Raw genomic sequence first — 17,964 nt, 5'->3', positions numbered from 1 at the left:
ACTGGCACATCTTCTATAATACCCAAAGGGTACCTGCAGGAATGATCGGCAAGTTGAAGTGCCATAGTAGTAAGTTTAATGTTTTTGAGACCTAATTTATTACAAATTGAGTAAGGGATGAGGCTAACACTCGCCCCCAAGTCACAGAAAGCTTTTTCAAAAAATTCTTTTCCTATGTTGCAAGGGATATAAAAACTCCCCGGGTCCTTCAGTTTTGGAGAAGTGTTCTTCTCAAAAATAGCACTACATTCCTCACTAAGCGCAATGGTCTCGACCTCTCCTCTTCTTCTCTTGTTTGACATGAGATCCTTCAGGAATTTGGTAAATCTAGGCATTTGCAGAATAGCATCGATAAGAGTTACCTCTACACAAATTTCCTTAACTTTTCCTAGAAACTTGCCAAATTCTTCATCTTTCTTGAGCATTGTAAGTCTTTGAGGAAAAGGGACAGCTTTGCTCTGATGATTTAGTGGAAGAGTTTCTTCAACCTCAATGGTACTCTCCTCATTAGCTTGAATCTGATTTGATATAGGAGGAGAGAGCTCTTCTTCTTTTTGTATCCCTTTTGAAGCAGTCACTTGGGAGTCTCCCAAGGTCCGTCCACTCCTAAGCTCAATCATATTGCAATGCTCCATAGGATTCACATCAGGTTTTCCTGGAAGTTGTCCTGGTGCTCTGGATGATGAGGAAGCTAGTTGGGCAATTTGACTATCCTGGATCTTTTGATGCTTTTCAGAATTATCCATTCTCTGGATGAGCTTTGCTATATCTTGCTTCATTTTATTCTGACCTGAGATAATTTCTTCAAGCATCTTTTCAACATTTGACTTTGGTAAGCCTTGAGAAGATAGATGTTGAAAATTTTGTTGCCCAGCTTGAAAATTTGGTCTTGCCCCCATGGATGGTCCTTGATCTTGATTGTTTTTGTAAGAAAAATTTGGATGACTCTTCCATCCAGGGTTATAAGTATTTGAGTATGGGTTGTTCTGCCTTTGATTGTAACTCATGATTGCATCACATTGTTCAAGTTGATTGATTTGTGCAGTGATAGCTCCCAATGGACATGAGTCATTTGAATGCTCTGAACTCCCACATACTTCACAAGATGTACTAATAGCATTGACCATATTAGCACTAGTCCCCATATTTTCAAATTTCTTAGTAAGAGCATCCAATTTTGCAGACAAAAGAGTGACTGCATCTACATCAAACTTCCCTGATGCTTTAATTGTTGGGTTTACAGAGGAATAGCCACCACTTCTTTCATTTGCCCATTGATGATGATTCTGTGCTACACTTTCAATGATTTCTTCGGCTTCATCTAAGCTTTTGTTCATAAGTGCCCCTCCAGCAGCTGAATCAAGGGACACTTTGGTATGATAATTAATACCATTGTAAAAAGTGTGCAACACTAACCATCTTTCCAACCCATGATGTGGGCATTGTCTGAGCATACTATTATATCTATCCCATGCTTCAAAAAGAGATTTTGAGTCAGTTTGCTTGAAGCTCGCAATTAAATTCCTCATATGAGCTGTTTTGCTTGGTGGATAGAACTTATCAAGAAACTGTTGCTCACACTGCTCCCAAGTGATGATGCTATTAGGGGCTAAAGAATTCAGCCATTGCTTTGCCCTATCTCTTAGAGAAAACCCAAATAATAATAATCTAACTGCATCTGAAGGAACTCCATTCATTTTCATGGTCCCACATATTTCATAAAAGACCTCTAAGTGTTGATTAGGGTCCTCATGAGGTCCTCCACCGAATTGGTTCTGCTGCACCATAGATATGATTGCGGGTTTGATCTCAAAGTTATTAGCTTCCACTGAAGGTCTTGAAATACTAGATCGAAAACCTCTCGCATAGGGTGCTGCATAATCTTTGAGTGGTCTATTCGCCATGTTCAAATGTTCCTGTTCTTCAATTTGCCTTTGCAGAATTCTTCTTTTATGGAAAGTTCTATCAATCTCAGGGTCAAAAGGAAAGAATTCCCCTGCAAAGTTAGATCTTCGCATACACAATAACAAGATAGCAAATGACAATTCAAAAAAAATAAAAATAAAAGAATAAAAAATGCAAAATTGAATTTGTACAAGAAGAACTAACAAGAAGTGAAAGTTATACAAGAAAGTAAAAACAGAAATCTAATGATTAGTTACAACTATGCAATATGAAAGGAAAACAAATGTTATGTTTAGTCTAACTCAATTTGATAATTCCTAATGTTATAGCGCAGTCCCCGGCAACGGCGCCAAAAACTTGTTACGCTCCGCAAGTGTACGGAAATGTCGCAAGTAATATAAAAGATTATCGTATCCACAGGGACTGGAATAAGCACTAGAAATGTCTCAATGCGAGTTAGCCAAACAACTATCCAATCGTTTCAAAAGCAAAGTAAGGTAAACAAATCTAATCTTAAAGATCAACAAACAAGAGTTTAGTGTTTTAGGTTATGATAAAGGGAGATTCTAGGAGTTTCGATTTCTTTGTAAGATTTCTTGAATGTAAATGGTTCATCAATTCTTATCCCTCAATTGCCAAACATGTAGAAAGTTGCCAGTTCTCTCTTGCAATAGACAACCGGCTAAGGACTGAGAAATGTATCTAAGTAGGATTAATTAGACATGAACCTACATTATCCTTACACAGAAGCGCACCTATTACTATGCCTTCCTCGGATATCAACATAGAAGCCCACAACTCATTAATCTATCAAAATACAAGAAACTAATCACAAGATCCATCCTACTCTCTTGAATATTCCCATTTCCTCTTCAAGATTATCTCTCAAACGTCCTTACACGGGCTTGCACCTGTCACGTGGATCCCTCGGATGATCGAGTGAGAGTTTATCTTTACAAAGTCCACAAGAAATCCAAACAATCAATCAAGAATGAGAATTAAGCACAAATCACCATTAATCATTCAAGACCTAATTGATACAAGCAAGTCAATGTCATTGAAACAAGAAAATGGCAAATCCATTAGAGATTACATCAATCCATCATACAAATACTCCCTTAATCCTAGAATACAAGATCTACTCCATGAATCGAGGAAGAAAACCCGAAGAAATAGAGAATACAAGCATTTCTTAAATCCCCAATCAAAGAAATCAAGAAGAGGGGGAAAGAGAAAACTTATCTACGAAGAAGCCTTGTCTTCGGATCCAATCCTCACTCCGGAGTCGAAATCCTCGAGATCTCCCCTTGAATCGCCCAGAAATCCTCCCAAGAATGGGAGGAAACCACCAAATCTTGCCTTCTCCCAAAGGGGGAGAGATCCCCTTTCAATTCATGAAGAAGAGTTTAAATAGAGGAGGGAATCGGGCGCCACACGGCCCCGTGACACGGCCGTGTGAGATTCACACGCCATGTCCCCTCTCTCGCCAGCTGCACTGCAGTGACTCCACACGCCGAACCCTTCGCCTCGAATGCTACACGGCGTGGTGCACACTGCACCGCTGCTCTGAAATTTCACACGGCCGTGTAGATCCACACGGCCATGTAAGGCTTCTGCTCTGGTTGGCTTCAAATCTTGACACGGCCGTGCGAGGTTCACACGGTCATGTCATCTTCCTCTTCTGTTGGTGCCAAACTCCACATGACCCGAGCTCCATACCAGTGCATGGCCGTGTGAGGTACACGGCCCTGTGCTTTCTCCCTTTGTTTCCTCCAATGCATGCCCAAAGATGTAGATTCTTCACCAAATCGACTCCTGTGTACAGAAAATGCACAAAAAGCAGATCTCCGAACCAAAAGAGTAAATATGCTAAAAGGAAAGCTGGAAGTATAAAAATGCATAGATCAGGCATGCTCAAAATATGTAAATGTGCGTAAAAACATGCATAAAAGAGTATATAATCTACGCACATCTTGCGGATGGCCCATAGGACGCCTGGTAGCTCGTCCACCCAACTTCCTCCTATGTGGTCAAGTCGAGCTCGGAGAATTCTGAGTATTTCTCTGTTGGTTACTTCCGCTTGGCCGTTACTCTGGGGATATGCTACGGAAGTGAAGTGTTGTTGAATGCCATAACTTTTGCACCATTCTTCGAGCTGCTTCCCGACGAACTGCCGCCCATTATCAGATACGAGCCGACGAGGAATGCCAAACCGACAGATTATATGCTGCCAGATAATTTTTTGACCATTTGGTCTGTGATCTTCGCCAGCGGCTCGACCTCCACCCATATGGAGAAATAGTCGACTGCCACCAGTAGAACTTCCGCTGACCGATCGCCATAGGGAATGGACCCACGATATCCATTCCCCAATGATCGAACGGACAGGCTACCGTAGACGCTTTCATCTCCTCTGTCGGTCGGTGGGATAAGTTGTGGTACTTCTGGCAGGAGAGGCACGTCGCGACTGTCCGAGCGGAGTCTGTTTGCAGGGTTGGCCAGAAGTATCCAGCCAGCAAGATCTTCCTGGCCAGCGATCGTCCGCCCGGATGTCCCCCACACAATCCCTGGTGCACTTCGTGGAGGATGTACTCCGCATCCTCCGAGCTTACACACTTCAACAGTGGGCGAGACAAAGCCTTCTTGTAGAGTTGGTCTCCAATGAGCGTGAACCGACCGTCTCTCCTCCTTAATAGCTGGGCTGCTTCCCGATCGAATGGTGTTGCCCCCGATCGAAGAAACTCCATGATGGTCGCCCTCCAATCACTCGGAAATGCGAGACCCTCCATCCGGTCGACGTGAGCCACCAAAGCTACTTGTTCAATTGGCTGCTGGATGACGACCGGTGATATTGAACTTGCTAGTTTGGCTAATTCATCTGCCGCTTGATTTTCCACTCGGGGTATCTTCTGGATAATAACTTCTCTGAAGTTGGCCTTGAGCTTTTCGAAGGCTTCAGCGTAAAGTTTGAGCCGAGCGTTGTTAATATCAAAAGTGCCCGAGAGTTGCTGAGCGGCCAACTGGGAGTCCGAATGGATTGTCACCCGACCGGCTCCTACATGCCGAGCTGCCTGCAAGCCGCCTATGAGGGCTTCGTACTCCGCTTCGTTATTTGTGGCTCTATAGTCCAGCCGGACGGATAAGTGCATCCTTTCTTCTTGTGGAGAGAGTAATAGCACGCCAACCCCGCTCCCGAGCCGAGTGGATGATCCGTCCACAAATATTTTCCACATAGCTTCGGATTCTGGCTTTTGCACTTCGGTGACAAAATCTGCTAAGAACTGCGCCTTTATTGCCGAACGGGGTTGATACTGAATGTTGAATTCGCTCAACTCCGTGGTCCATTTGATGAGCCGTCCGGACGCTTCTGGGTTCAACATCACTCTTCCCAGGGGCTATTTGTCCGGACGATGATAGTATGAGCCAAGAAATAGGGACGAAGTCGCCGAGCGGCGAGGACCAAAGCAAAAGCCAGCTTCTCGAGCTCGGTGTAGCGAGATTCAGCGTCTTTTAAAATATGGCTCAAGAAGTACACTGGTTGTTCTTCTCCGCTCGTCCTCACTAGTGCCGAGCCTACTGCCTGCTCGGTTGAAGATAAATAGATACAAAGCGGCTCACCCGCAGCTGGCTTGGCTAGCACAGGCAAAGAGTTCAGATATGTCTTTAGTTCTTCGAACGTCCGATCGCATTCTTCATCCCAATGAAACTTAGTGGCTTTGCGCAAGATTTTGAAAAATGGGAGTCTCCGGTCGGCTGTCTTCGAGATGAATCTGGACAATGCTGTTATCCGACCGGTCAAACGCTGTACTTCCCTCAGATTTCTTGGGGGCGGCATATCTTGTAATGCTTTCACCTTGCTGGGATTTGCCTCGATGCCCCACTCGGTCACTATATAGCCCAAGAAACGCCCGCCTTTTGCCCCGAACAGACACTTCTAAGGGTTCAGCTTAATTCCATACTTCCTCAGCGTTTGGAAAGTCTCCTCCATGTCTTTAAAGAGATCGGCCGCTCGGACGGACTTGATGAGAATATCATCCACGTACACTTCCAAATTACGTCCGATCTGCTCCTTGGACACTTTGTTCATCAATCGCTGGTAGGTTGCCCCCGCGTTCTTCAGTCCGAACGGCATCACATTGTAGCAGTAAGTGTCGTCGGCTGTAATGAAGCTGACCTTCTCTTGATCTTCTCGGGCGAGCGGCACTTGATGGTAGCCCTGATAGGCGTCGAGCATGCATATCAACTCGCAGCTGGCCGTGGAGTCCACCAGTTGGTCGATCCGGGGCAGAGGATAAAAATCCTTCGGGCATGCTTTGTTGAGATCCCGGAAATCGATGCAAACCCTCTACTTGTTGCCCGGCTTGGAGACTAGTACCACGATCGCCAGCCAGCTCGGGAACTGGACCTCGCGTATGTGGCCGGCCTCCAGGAGCTTCTCGACCTCCTCTCGAATGATGGCATTTTGTTCGGCGCTGAAATCCCTCTTCCTTTGCTTCACCGGCCGAGCGTCCGGTCGGACGTGGAGCTCATGCTGCACGATACTTGGCGAGATTCCCGGTAGCTCGTGCGTCGACCAAATGAAGATATCACAGTTTTTCTGGAGACATTTGATCACTTCCTCTTTCTGGCTTGCCTCCAGATCGGCCGCAATAAATGTGGTGGCCTCCGGTCGGGTTGGGTGAATTTGCACTTCCTCTTTTTCTTCATACACCAAAGAGGGTGGTGTTGGGACCGAAAAGTAGCTAGAGGGGGGGGGGGGGGGGAATAGCTCGTCGCGTGCTAGGTGCTAGTCGTTGCTTGTTTCTTCAGAGATGCGCAGCGGAAATACAAGAAACAAAACCACACAACGCTAACAAGGTTGGTTTACTTGGTGTCCACCTCACAAGAGGTGACTAGTCCAAGGATCCACACCTACTCACGCACCCTCCACTAATGAAACCCTCCTTTTCAGTAACTACCGAAGGCGGAGAAGCCCTACAAGACTCTCAATACAAGAATAAAGGAAAGGGAAACAAAATACAAGCGCAAAGCTTACAATGAGTACAGTAAACCCTAACCCTAGCTTCTCTTCTTGGCTTTGATCCGCCTCTTGACTTGGAACACCTCCAAGATCCTTCAAGAACTGGCGATCTGAGCTTTGAGAGTGCCGTGGAGGAGCTGGCGAGAGAGCTGAGATGAATCGGTTAAAGTTGTGCCGCAGCCATCGCACGCCTGCAGCTCAAATACGACGCAACGGTCGGATCCCAATCGATTCGAAAGTTCCCAATCGATCGGGGAGGCTTTGGATCGATCCACGGATCGATCCAGAGCGCCTTTGTGCTCTGGGAAAATGCCTGGATCGATCCACGGATCGATCCAGCGCTTATCGCGCAAACCAGCAGCGTCCCAATCCATCGGCTGATCGATTGAGACCTCTGGATCGATCCACTGATCGATCCAGAGGCTCTCTGTTCGCTGGGAAAAACCTGGATCGTACCACTGATCGATCCAACTCTTGGATCGATCCACTGATCGATCCAGATCTTGGTTTTTGCCCAAAACCAAGTCCCAAGCCTCTCAAACCAACATTCGGTCAACCTTGACCTGTTGGTACATCATGCCTAGCATCTGGTCACTCCCTTGACCTGCCAGGACTCCCCACCAAGTGTCCGGTCAATCCCTTTGACCTACTTGGACTTTTCTCTTCGTGCCAAGTATCTGGTCACTCCCTTGACCTACTTGGACTTCCACCAGATGTCTGGTCAACCTTGACCCATCTGGATTTCCTCATGCCAAGTATCCAGTCAATCCTTTGACCTACTTGGACTTCCCAACACCAAATGTCCGATCATTCTTGATCCATCTGGATTTTCCCTTGCCTGGCTTCACTCACCAGGACTTCCACCTAGCTCCACTCACTAGGATTTTCCATCTGCCTAGCTTCACTCACTAGGACTTTCACCTGGCTTCACTCATCAGGATTTCCTTCTGCCTAGCTTCACTCAATAGGACTTTCACCTGGCTTCACTCATCAGGATTTCCTTCTGCCTAGCTTCACTCACTAGGACTTTCACCTGGCTTCACTCACCAGGATTTTCACCTAGCTCCACTCACTAGGATTTTTCATCTGCCTAGCTTCACTCACTAGGACTTCCACCTGGTTTCACTCACCAGGATTTCCATAGTCAAGTATCCAGTCAACCTTGACCTACTTGACTCTTTTACAATCAACCTTTCATTGTCAAACATCGAAATCCAAACCAAGACTCAAGCTTGGTCAACCAGGTCAACCTTGACCTAAGGGATATTGCACCAACAATCTCCCCCTTTTTGATGTTTGACAATACCACAATAACACTTACAATACCACATGTAAGTTAGACTAATCCTAGCTACAGGGGGGCGGGGTGAATAGCTCGTCGCGTGCTAGGTGTTCGTCGTTTCTTGTTTCTTCAGATATGCGCAGCAGAAATACAAGAAACAAAACCACACAACGCTAACAAGGTTGGTTTACTTGGTGTCCACCTCACAAGAGGTGACTAGTCCAAGGATCCACACCTACTCACGCACCCTCCACTAATAAAACCCTCCTTTTCAGTAACTACCGAAGGTGGAGAAGCCCTACAAGACTCTCAATACAAGAATAAAGGAAAGGGAAACAAAATACAAGCGCAAAGCTTACAATGAGTACAGTAAACCCTAACCCTAGCTTCTCTTCTTGGCTTTGATCCGCCTCTTGACATGGAACACCTCCAAGATCCTTCAAGAACTGGCGATCTGAGCTTTGAGAGTGCTGTGGAGGAGCTGGAGAGAGAGCTGAGATGAATCGGTTGAAGTTGTGCCGCAGCCATCGCACGCCTGCAGTTCAAATACGACGCAACGGTCGGATCCCGATCGATTCGAAAGTTCCCAATCGATCGGGGAGGCTTTGGATCGATCCACGGATCGATCCAGAGCGCCTTTGTGCTCTGGGAAAATGCATGGATCGATCCACGGATCGATCCAGCGCTTATCGCGCAAACCAGCAGCGTCCCAATCGATCGGCTGATCGATTGGGACCTCTGGATCGATCCACTGATCGATCCAGAGGCTCTCTGTTCGCTGGGAAAAACCTGGATCGTACCACTGATCGATCCAGCTCTTGGATCGATCCACTGATCGATCCAGATCTTGGTTTTTGCCCAAAACCAAGTCCCAAGCCTCTCAAACCAACATTCGGTCAACCTTGACCTGTTGGTACATCATGCCTAGCATCTGGTCACTCCCTTGACCTGCCAGGACTCCCCACCAAGTGTCCGGTCAATCCCTTTGACCTACTTGGACTTTTCTCTTCGTGCCAAGTATCTGGTCACTCCCTTGACCTACTTGGACTTCCACCAGATGTCTGGTCAACCTTGACCCATCTGGATTTCCTCATGCGAAGTATCCAGTCAATCCTTTGACCTACTTGGACTTCCCAACACCAAATGTCCGATCATTCTTGATCCATCTGGATTTTCCCTTGCCTGGCTTCACTCACCAGGACTTCCACCTAGCTCCACTCACTAGGATTTTCCATCTGCCTAGCTTCACTCACTAGGACTTTCACCTGGCTTCACTCATCAGGATTTCCTTCTGCCTAGCTTCACTCACTAGGACTTTCACCTGGCTTCACTCACCAGGATTTTCACCTAGCTCCACTCACTAGGATTTTTCATCTGCCTAGCTTCACTCACTAGGACTTCCACCTGGCTTCACTCACCAGGATTTCCATAGTCAAGTATCCAGTCAACCTTGACCTACTTGACTCTTTTACAATCAACCTTTCATTGTCAAACATCGAAATCCAAACCAAGACTCAAGCTTGGTCAACCAGGTCAACCTTGACCTAAGGGATATTGCACCAACAATCTCCCCCTTTTTGATGTTTGACAATACCACAATAATACTTACAATACCACATGTAAGTTAGACTAATCCCATAGCCTCCTTCTTCATGCCACTAGGTAATGAATACATAAGTTAAGCTCTTCATTCTCCCCTAAGAGGGCAAACTCTCTCTTAGATAATGAAAGCCTAACTTACCCCCTTTCATAAGTCCTTTCATTCTCCCCCTATTGGCACACATCAAACCATGTCCTATTCTTGGGCACACATCAACAACTCCACTTGTTGAAAACTCTCCCCCTGAAGAGTTGCTCATCGTTGTTCATAACTTCACTCATTGTGAACAACACGATAATGAAGGTCTCATACCCTTCATTATCCTTAACCCTACATTCTCCCCCAATGTAGGCAAATGCCCATCCTCGAGCATTATCCACTTGAAACCACTTGAAAAATGAGGATATCCACTCCCCATTAAAGTTCAAACGCTCAACCTTGAGCATGTTCTTAACGGAAGGTTAACCACCTTCCAAGGTTCAGGAAAAATACTTTTCATTTCTTTAAAGAGTCCCTCCCCCTAAAGACATGGTGGTAACTTCTGTCATTGCACCAACAATGACTTGGACTCCCTAAAACTTTAGGAAACCCAATCTTAGAAGTTTTGAGGTTCAAATATTCAAAATTTGAAACAAACCTCAACATAAACTTCAACTTAGCCTTCCTTAACCAATCCATCCTTGTTTTCCACACGAAAAAACCCTTTTTATGTATACAAATGTATTTTCAGGGGTTTGGAATGGTTACCTAGACTAAAATAGGTTCAAAATGCTGAAAATAAGCTTTCCCAGCCAAAATCAGCATCTTCAATCGATTGGAGTTGGGTTCCAATCGATTGAACCCTGCTGAATCGATCCACTGATCGATTCAGTCTTCTTGGATCGATCGACTGATCGATCCAGCGAGCTTCTGCGCGCGAGAAATGCCTTCTCAATCGATCGGCTGATCGATTGAGGCACTCCAATCGATCCACTGATCGATTGGAGGTATGAAATTGCTGAAATTCAATTTCAGCCAATTTCAGAAACCCCTAGAAAATTCTACAAAATTTCAAAAATCATATAAATTTGTGTAGACATTATTTAGGATATAATTTATCATGGAAAAATAGTTTTCTATGAAAATACATCATATTTTCAAAGATTGACACAAACTTGAGAACTTGCAAAAACTTTAGTGTTTTCTTCAAGTTTGTGTCTAACTATTCAATGGTGATTACTATCAAAAGATAGCCTTCACCAAGGTTTTCCAAAATTATTTTTAAAACATTTTCAAAACCAATATCCCACCATGTTCCTTGGGCTTAATGCACATGACTTGTACATTAGCTTTCCCAATGATGGGAAAACACATAACTATGTGTTTTGATGAACTTAAAACTCAAAAGAATGCACTAAATCAACATCGTGAGTTTTTGTTCATCATCCTAACATCTCACTTGTATCTAATGTGCACTAAACCACATACAAGTCATCTTCTAGGTCTTTGTGAGATGAAATTTTGGTTTTGCCCTAATCTAGGGATCATGCATATCTATCTAGGCATTTTGAGTGATAAACATCCGCCAAGGATGTTACTTGTTGATTTCACTTGTTTATAAATGCCTTTTGTCCTTAATTTTAAGGAAATAAACATAATTCATTATAATATTATGGCATACATCAAAACGAAATAACTTTCAAAAGAAAGATTCCTATAACTACATGATGTATGTATGTCATGACATGATATTTTTGTATTTTTCATAATAAGTCATGCATGCAAGATCCAAAACTAAATATGATGTCATGGCATATGATGAGCAAGCAAAGCATGACAAAGTTTAGCATAAATAAAAATATACCTAGATTACCTATCTAAGTATCCTTAACCACTTAGCTACCTTAAAAAGTTACACCTAGATTGCCCTAAATGCTTCAAAGAATTGCCACAACCTAAATTAACATTTCTATTTCTCTTGATTTGTTTATGCCACTTAACAATAAAGCATATCCTCAAATGTTGGCATATTCCATTTTTCCTCAAGAGTAATCACATAAATCAAGGCCCGGATTGCCTTAAATTTCTAAGAGAATACCAAAATCCCAACTTGGTATTTCTCTAAGTTTTCCCAATTTATGCCATTTTAAGATAAAATCAATTTTCCACCATTAGGCACATTTTACTCTTTCAAGGAGTAAATAATAATTCCATTTCATTTTCAAAGGTTAACAAAAACCCCGAAAATGCTCCTTGAGTGTCAATTTCCTCAAAGTTGAGTTAACTACCCTTCTAATCGGAGTTGACACTCTCTAACCCATCTATGGGGTAGAGAAGATGCTCCTAGGAACCCAACACCTATTGGTGCTCCTTGGATGCTCTAGGTACTCACTAGGAATGACTTCTCTAGATACCTTTCTAATGACCTTGTTAGGCTTCTTAGAAGCCTTAGCCACAATTTCTATGTCAACTCTAGGGATATCTTCCCTTGTGGCCTTGTTAGTGACTTTCTTAGACTTCTTGGAAATCTTAGTCACATTGGTGGCAAAAATACTTTTAGGGATGACCTCCCTAGTATTTTTGGCTTTCCCACTAGACCTAGGGTTGGTTCCATAGCTATATGGAACCCTATGATAAGAAATTTCATCCTTCTTAGCCTTTGGTTTGTATCCCAAACCTCTATAGCCATTGGATGGCTTTGATACTCCTAGCCCTAGATTTTTACCCTTAGACCCTTGCGTCTCTTTTTCGATTTTTCTAAGGGTCCTTTCTAATTTATCAAGTCTTGACCTCAAGACTTGATTTTCCTTCCATAATCCCTCAACCATAGATTTTTCACTAAAATCGTGATTTTTCTTCTTCTTAGGCACATACCTAGAATCCTTAGGGTTCTTGCCTAAGTCCCTATCTATCTTTCTAGACCTAGATTGAGAGGTCTTAGCATGATAAGCTACATGATTTTTCTTAACCTTATCATGCCTCCTATTTTCATGGTAAATAGCATTGAAATGATATAAATTTGACCTAGCATGTTTTTTACCATTATGCAAGGGAATAGGTTCAATAAATGTTACCTTCTTCTTTACCTTGGAGGCTCCCCCTTGAATTGAGCTTTCTCCAAGAGCCTTGACCACTTTCTTCCCCTTGGGACATTGGCTCCGATAATGTCCCTTTTGTTGGCACAAGAAACACACAATGTGCTCCTTGCTCTTCTTTGTTCCAGGGATGGTCTCCTTGGGCTTCTCCTTGCCCTTTAGTGCCACTTGGCTCTTCTTCTTGGCCAAGTTGGGACACTTGCTCTTGTAGTGCCCACTTTCCCTACACTCAAAACAAATTATGTGATTTTTATTATTAATTGAAATTTTTATACCTTTTTGTCTAGGGATGGCACTTTCTCCTTTTGATCCGGAGGTTGAAGCTTCTTCTTGATCAGAATTTGATTCTCCTCCATTTGACTTTGCTTTACTCGTGGAGGTGGAAGTTTCTTCCTCTTCTCTTGACCCGGATGTAGAAGCTTCTCCTTCTTCTTGATCCGGCGTCACCAAGGATTGCTCCCCCTCAATCCTAGAGGTGGAGGCTTCATCATCTTGTACATGGAACAAGGAGTATGCTCCCTCCTTGTTCCCTTCATTGCATTCCCTCGAAGATGAAGCTTCTTCTTGGACTTCTTCTTCGGAGGTTGAGCATCTCTCAACCTCGGAGTCCTCCTCTTGATCTTGCTCCAATGAGTCGCCCTCTTTGGATTCTTCATGGTCTTGTACAGTGGAGGGGATCTCATGGATTGATGCCAACTTGCTCCATAGCTCCTTGGCATCTTCAAATTCTCCAATTTTCTCCAAAATGTTGCTAGGCAATATGTTGACCAAAAGCTTGGTCACTTTATCATTGGCCTCACATCTTTGGACTTGCTCCGGGCTCCATTTGCTTTTCTTTAGAACTTTGCCCTTTGAATTTCTTGGAGCCTCAAAACCTTCCATAAGAGCAAACTATTGCTCTATCTCCACCATTAAGAAATTCTCGATCCTTGATCTCCAAAGATCGAAGCTTGTAGATGTGTACGGTGGAGTCACCCTTGTGTCAAATCCAAGCCCATCTTGGAATTGCATCTTGAAGTTGAGCTTCTTGAATTCTTTGTGTAAGATACCGTAAAAATTAAATAATAAAAGTTATTGGACGAAAAATCTTATTGGATTTTTCTGAAATTTTTAGAAATTTTTCGGGATTTAAACGGAGTCCGTATGACCCGTTTTGAGGGGATAGATTTGGGGTACAGGGAAAACCTGTTTTGAAATACCCATTTAAGTGGGAGTTGATTTGAGAATTAACTTAGACCTTAATTAAACTAACCTAAGTTTAATTAACCTATGTTAATATACCTAATCGGCTTCTCCTTTCCCCATTCTTCCTCTCCCGATTTCCCTATTCTCGCGCGACTCTCATCTTCCCCGACCCATCTCCTCGCCCGATCGCCGGCCACCGCGAGCTCACCTCCGGCAACGGCCTTCTCCTCCAGCGTGCCTCAGTCGGTTCTCCCTCCGATCTTATCCGGTTGCTGCCCCTCTTTCCTTTTGATCTCGCGGATACCGATCGCCCTTCTTCTTGGCGTCGCCACGATCGTGCCGACCGGCCACGAGCTTGCAACCAGCAACAATCTCTTACTCGGGCGCCCTTCATCATCAGTGGAATTTTGATTACCTTACTGCTAAGATTCAAGCCGCCCTCTTGATCCCGACGTCGTAGCTACGCCGGCACAATTTCTCCATCAACCGTGCCCTAGCAATGATCTTGGAGGTAAGTGGTTAGATCTGGTTGTGAATTTGAGCGTTCAATCTTCTTTATAGTGTTGATTTGGGTAATGGTTTTTGGGAGGCAGTGACGGTGTGTTGGTTTTGGCCACCACAGCTCCATTAGGGATCATTTTCTTCGTCGGATTTGTGATCAACACCAGCGACTGATGAGAAAGAGGTAATGGGTGCTATTCTTGTTGTTGGATTTTTTGGTGAGGAATAGATTGCCCGATTGATTTCTTGTTCTTCTTGTTTTAGAAGAGAGAAAGGCATGGATTGTGGACTTTCCCTGTTGCCATTCACTGTCTCTTCACTTCTAGTAGCTGTGGAGATCTCGGATGAAGAGGTGGAGGTTGGTTAAGGTGAGACAGGTTCTGTTTGTGAAGAGTTCAGTAAATCAATTGCTCTACAGCTAAGTGTTGGATTTGATTTTGGAAGGAATTGGTTTAGGACTTCTTTGGTAGCTGTCGACAGAGATCTAGTTGGGCTGTGAGATTCGGGATTTGCTGCCATCCTTCAAGGTAAGTGTCTACCACTAGTTTTCTTCTTAGTGTGAAATTGATTCAGGATTAAGGAATTGGAATTCAGCTTTGATTTATTGAATTGGATGGAATCTTGAACTGGTTAGTGAATTTAGAAGAATGTATGATGAGTTTGGATTAGTGTTGGATTGATGATGAATTATGTGAATTGGATTTAGGATGTGTTGATTAAGGGAGTTTTGGATGAATTAATAGATTATGGATTAAGGAAGTAAGTAATCTATTTTGATTAGGGCTTTCCCTAATTAGATTGGGGAGGTTATTTAGCTATTTGCTACCTATGTAATTAGCTAAATATATATTATGTGATCGCAGGACTTGGATTCGGGACGAGTATCTCGACGCGGGATTATTTGACACGATCGATAGATAAAGGCGGGTATTTCTTCCTTGGCCTCTTTATAGTTTCTTTGAAACTTAGTGCATGGTTATTATTGGATGAATTAGGCTGCTTTATCTTCTATCATGATCGGTTGCTGTTTTTCCTGCATGATACTTATGCTTGACCCTTGTGATGATCTATTTAATTCATATACAGTCTCTACTCTTGATATCTACTCTGTTGTGATTACACGTGTAGAGTATGTCTTGTAGGGATTGTCGGGTTGTTGGTATTACCCTGCTGATTGGGCATATGAGGTTGACTGTACATAGGTGGAGATGTGTTATAGGAGTCATCTTGTTGACCGTGCATTTACATGGGGGTGTACATACGTATTTGTCATGTACTTTTGGAGGAGTTGTGTTGATTGTATGGTTGGGGTATATACACATGTCTGTTGTGTTTTTATTGGAGGATACATGTTGATTGTGCTTATACTTTTGTGTACATGTGTTTGGTGGGATTATTGGAGATTTTTGGTTGATTATACATGTGTAGTGTGTACATATGTTTGGTGGGATACGTGGAGGTATCATGACGATTATACTCTTGTCGGAGGTATTTATGAGGTTTGAGGTTGTTGCATGGATGATGATTATATATATATATATATCATGTTCATCATTCATTGCATCTGATGACCGTTGTCTCCCTTGTGGTGAGAGAGTCATCAGTTGGTTTGGTTTAGCACCGCACACTCGGCCACTCATGGGTAGTGGTAGTTGGAGCAGTTGCTGCTAGTCCTGTCGTGCCACCCGGTCACGAGGTTTAGTGAGATCCGGCGTTGTGAGCAGTCAGGGACCCTGATGCTATTTAGCTAGATAGCTATTAGCGGACTGTCCGCCTCGACCACTATATAGTGGGCTGGAGGGTAGTACAGTCGTCACAGACTCAAGCCTCTCGGCCATACAGGGATCGTGGTGTCTAGAGAGGTGGCGGGGGTGACCATGGAGCATGCATACGCAGTTATTATTCTTGCATTTGATGCGCGGTGCATCTGCATTTGCATACATGCCTAGTAGTTACTAGTTGCATGTGATTGTCGTTGTTGCACTTGTTTGAGATATGATTGTTGCACTTGGTTGCCATGCTGCATACATGTCATTTATTTTACATGTATATGCAGTCGTACTTATATTGCACAGGTGTCACGGGTATATCTGTTGCAGATCCGATGAGTTTACTGATCATTGTACCATGGGTCGATTCCAAATTGGGTTTGTATCTGTCATTATGTTAGTTGTGCTTTGTACAGTTTATGTCAGGTTATTATGTCAGGTATGTTCAGATGCATTGATTATGATAGTATGACCATGTTCATATTCCCTACTGAGACTGTATACTTGTGATCTCCATGTTTATGTATAGTCCATGCACTATCTTTTCTATTACCCGCTGAGTTACCTATACTCACCACCGCATATATACATTTATGTTTTCAGGTAGCCTGTAGATGGTTGGTGTCGCTCGGAGTATCCTGTCTGCCGGGTCCTACGTCACATCCGAAGGTCGTTTTTCGTTTTGTATATTCTTTTCTTATTTTTGGCATTGTATTTATGTATAGCCATGTGGCTATCTTATGGTTTTGGTGTTGTATTTATTGTATAAAGCATAGCCGGCTAGCAGTGTGTTGATTGTGTTGTATTGGGCTTTTCGTTTTCGTTTTTCCGCTGTGTTGGTTTTTAGTACAGCCGTGTGGGCTGTTTTATATATATAACTGCGTGGTTGTGATTGTTTCATTCCAGTCGTGTGGGCTGTTATTATAACTGCGTGGTTGTGTATATAAATATTCCAGCCGCATGTGGCTGATGTATTTTGCTTGTAGTGATGCTTCAGATTGTCACCGGTACAGGGGAGGTTCTGCCGGATTTTTGTCTGACAGGAACTCCTTTGGGGGCGTGACACTTTGACTTTGATGAATTTGCTCCAACTTCTTCACCTTCTAGCTTTGCTTGTTATGCTTGACCCTTCTGGCGATGATTCCAGTGAAGAGCGGCCCGGCTCTGATACCACTTGTTGGGACCGAAAATTAACTAGAGGGGGGGGGGGGTGAATAGCTCGTCGCGTGCTAGGTGCTCGTCGTTGCTTGTTTCTTCAGAGATGCGCAGCGGAAATACAAGAAACAAAACCACATAACGCTAACAAGGTTGGTTTACTTGGTGTTCACCTCACAAGAGGTGACTAGTCCAAGGATCCACACCTACTCACGCACCCTCCACTAATGAAACCCTCCTTTTTGGTAACTACCGAAGGCGGAGAAGCCCTACAAGACTCTCAATACAAGAATAAAGGAAAGGGAAACAAAATACAAGCGCAAAGCTTACAATGAGTACAGTAAACCCTAACCCTAGCTTCTCTTCTTGGCTTTGATCCGCCTCTTGACTTGGAACACCTCCAAGATCCTTCAAGAACTGGCGATCTGAGCTTTGAGAGTGCTGTGGAGGAGCTGGCGAGAGAGCTGAGATGA

The sequence above is a fragment of the Zingiber officinale genome, chromosome 2A (genome assembly GCF_018446385.1).
Source record: "Zingiber officinale cultivar Zhangliang chromosome 2A, Zo_v1.1, whole genome shotgun sequence".
Classification (NCBI taxonomy): Eukaryota; Viridiplantae; Streptophyta; class Magnoliopsida; order Zingiberales; family Zingiberaceae; genus Zingiber; species Zingiber officinale.
Note: the sequence above shows the minus strand (reverse complement) of the source record.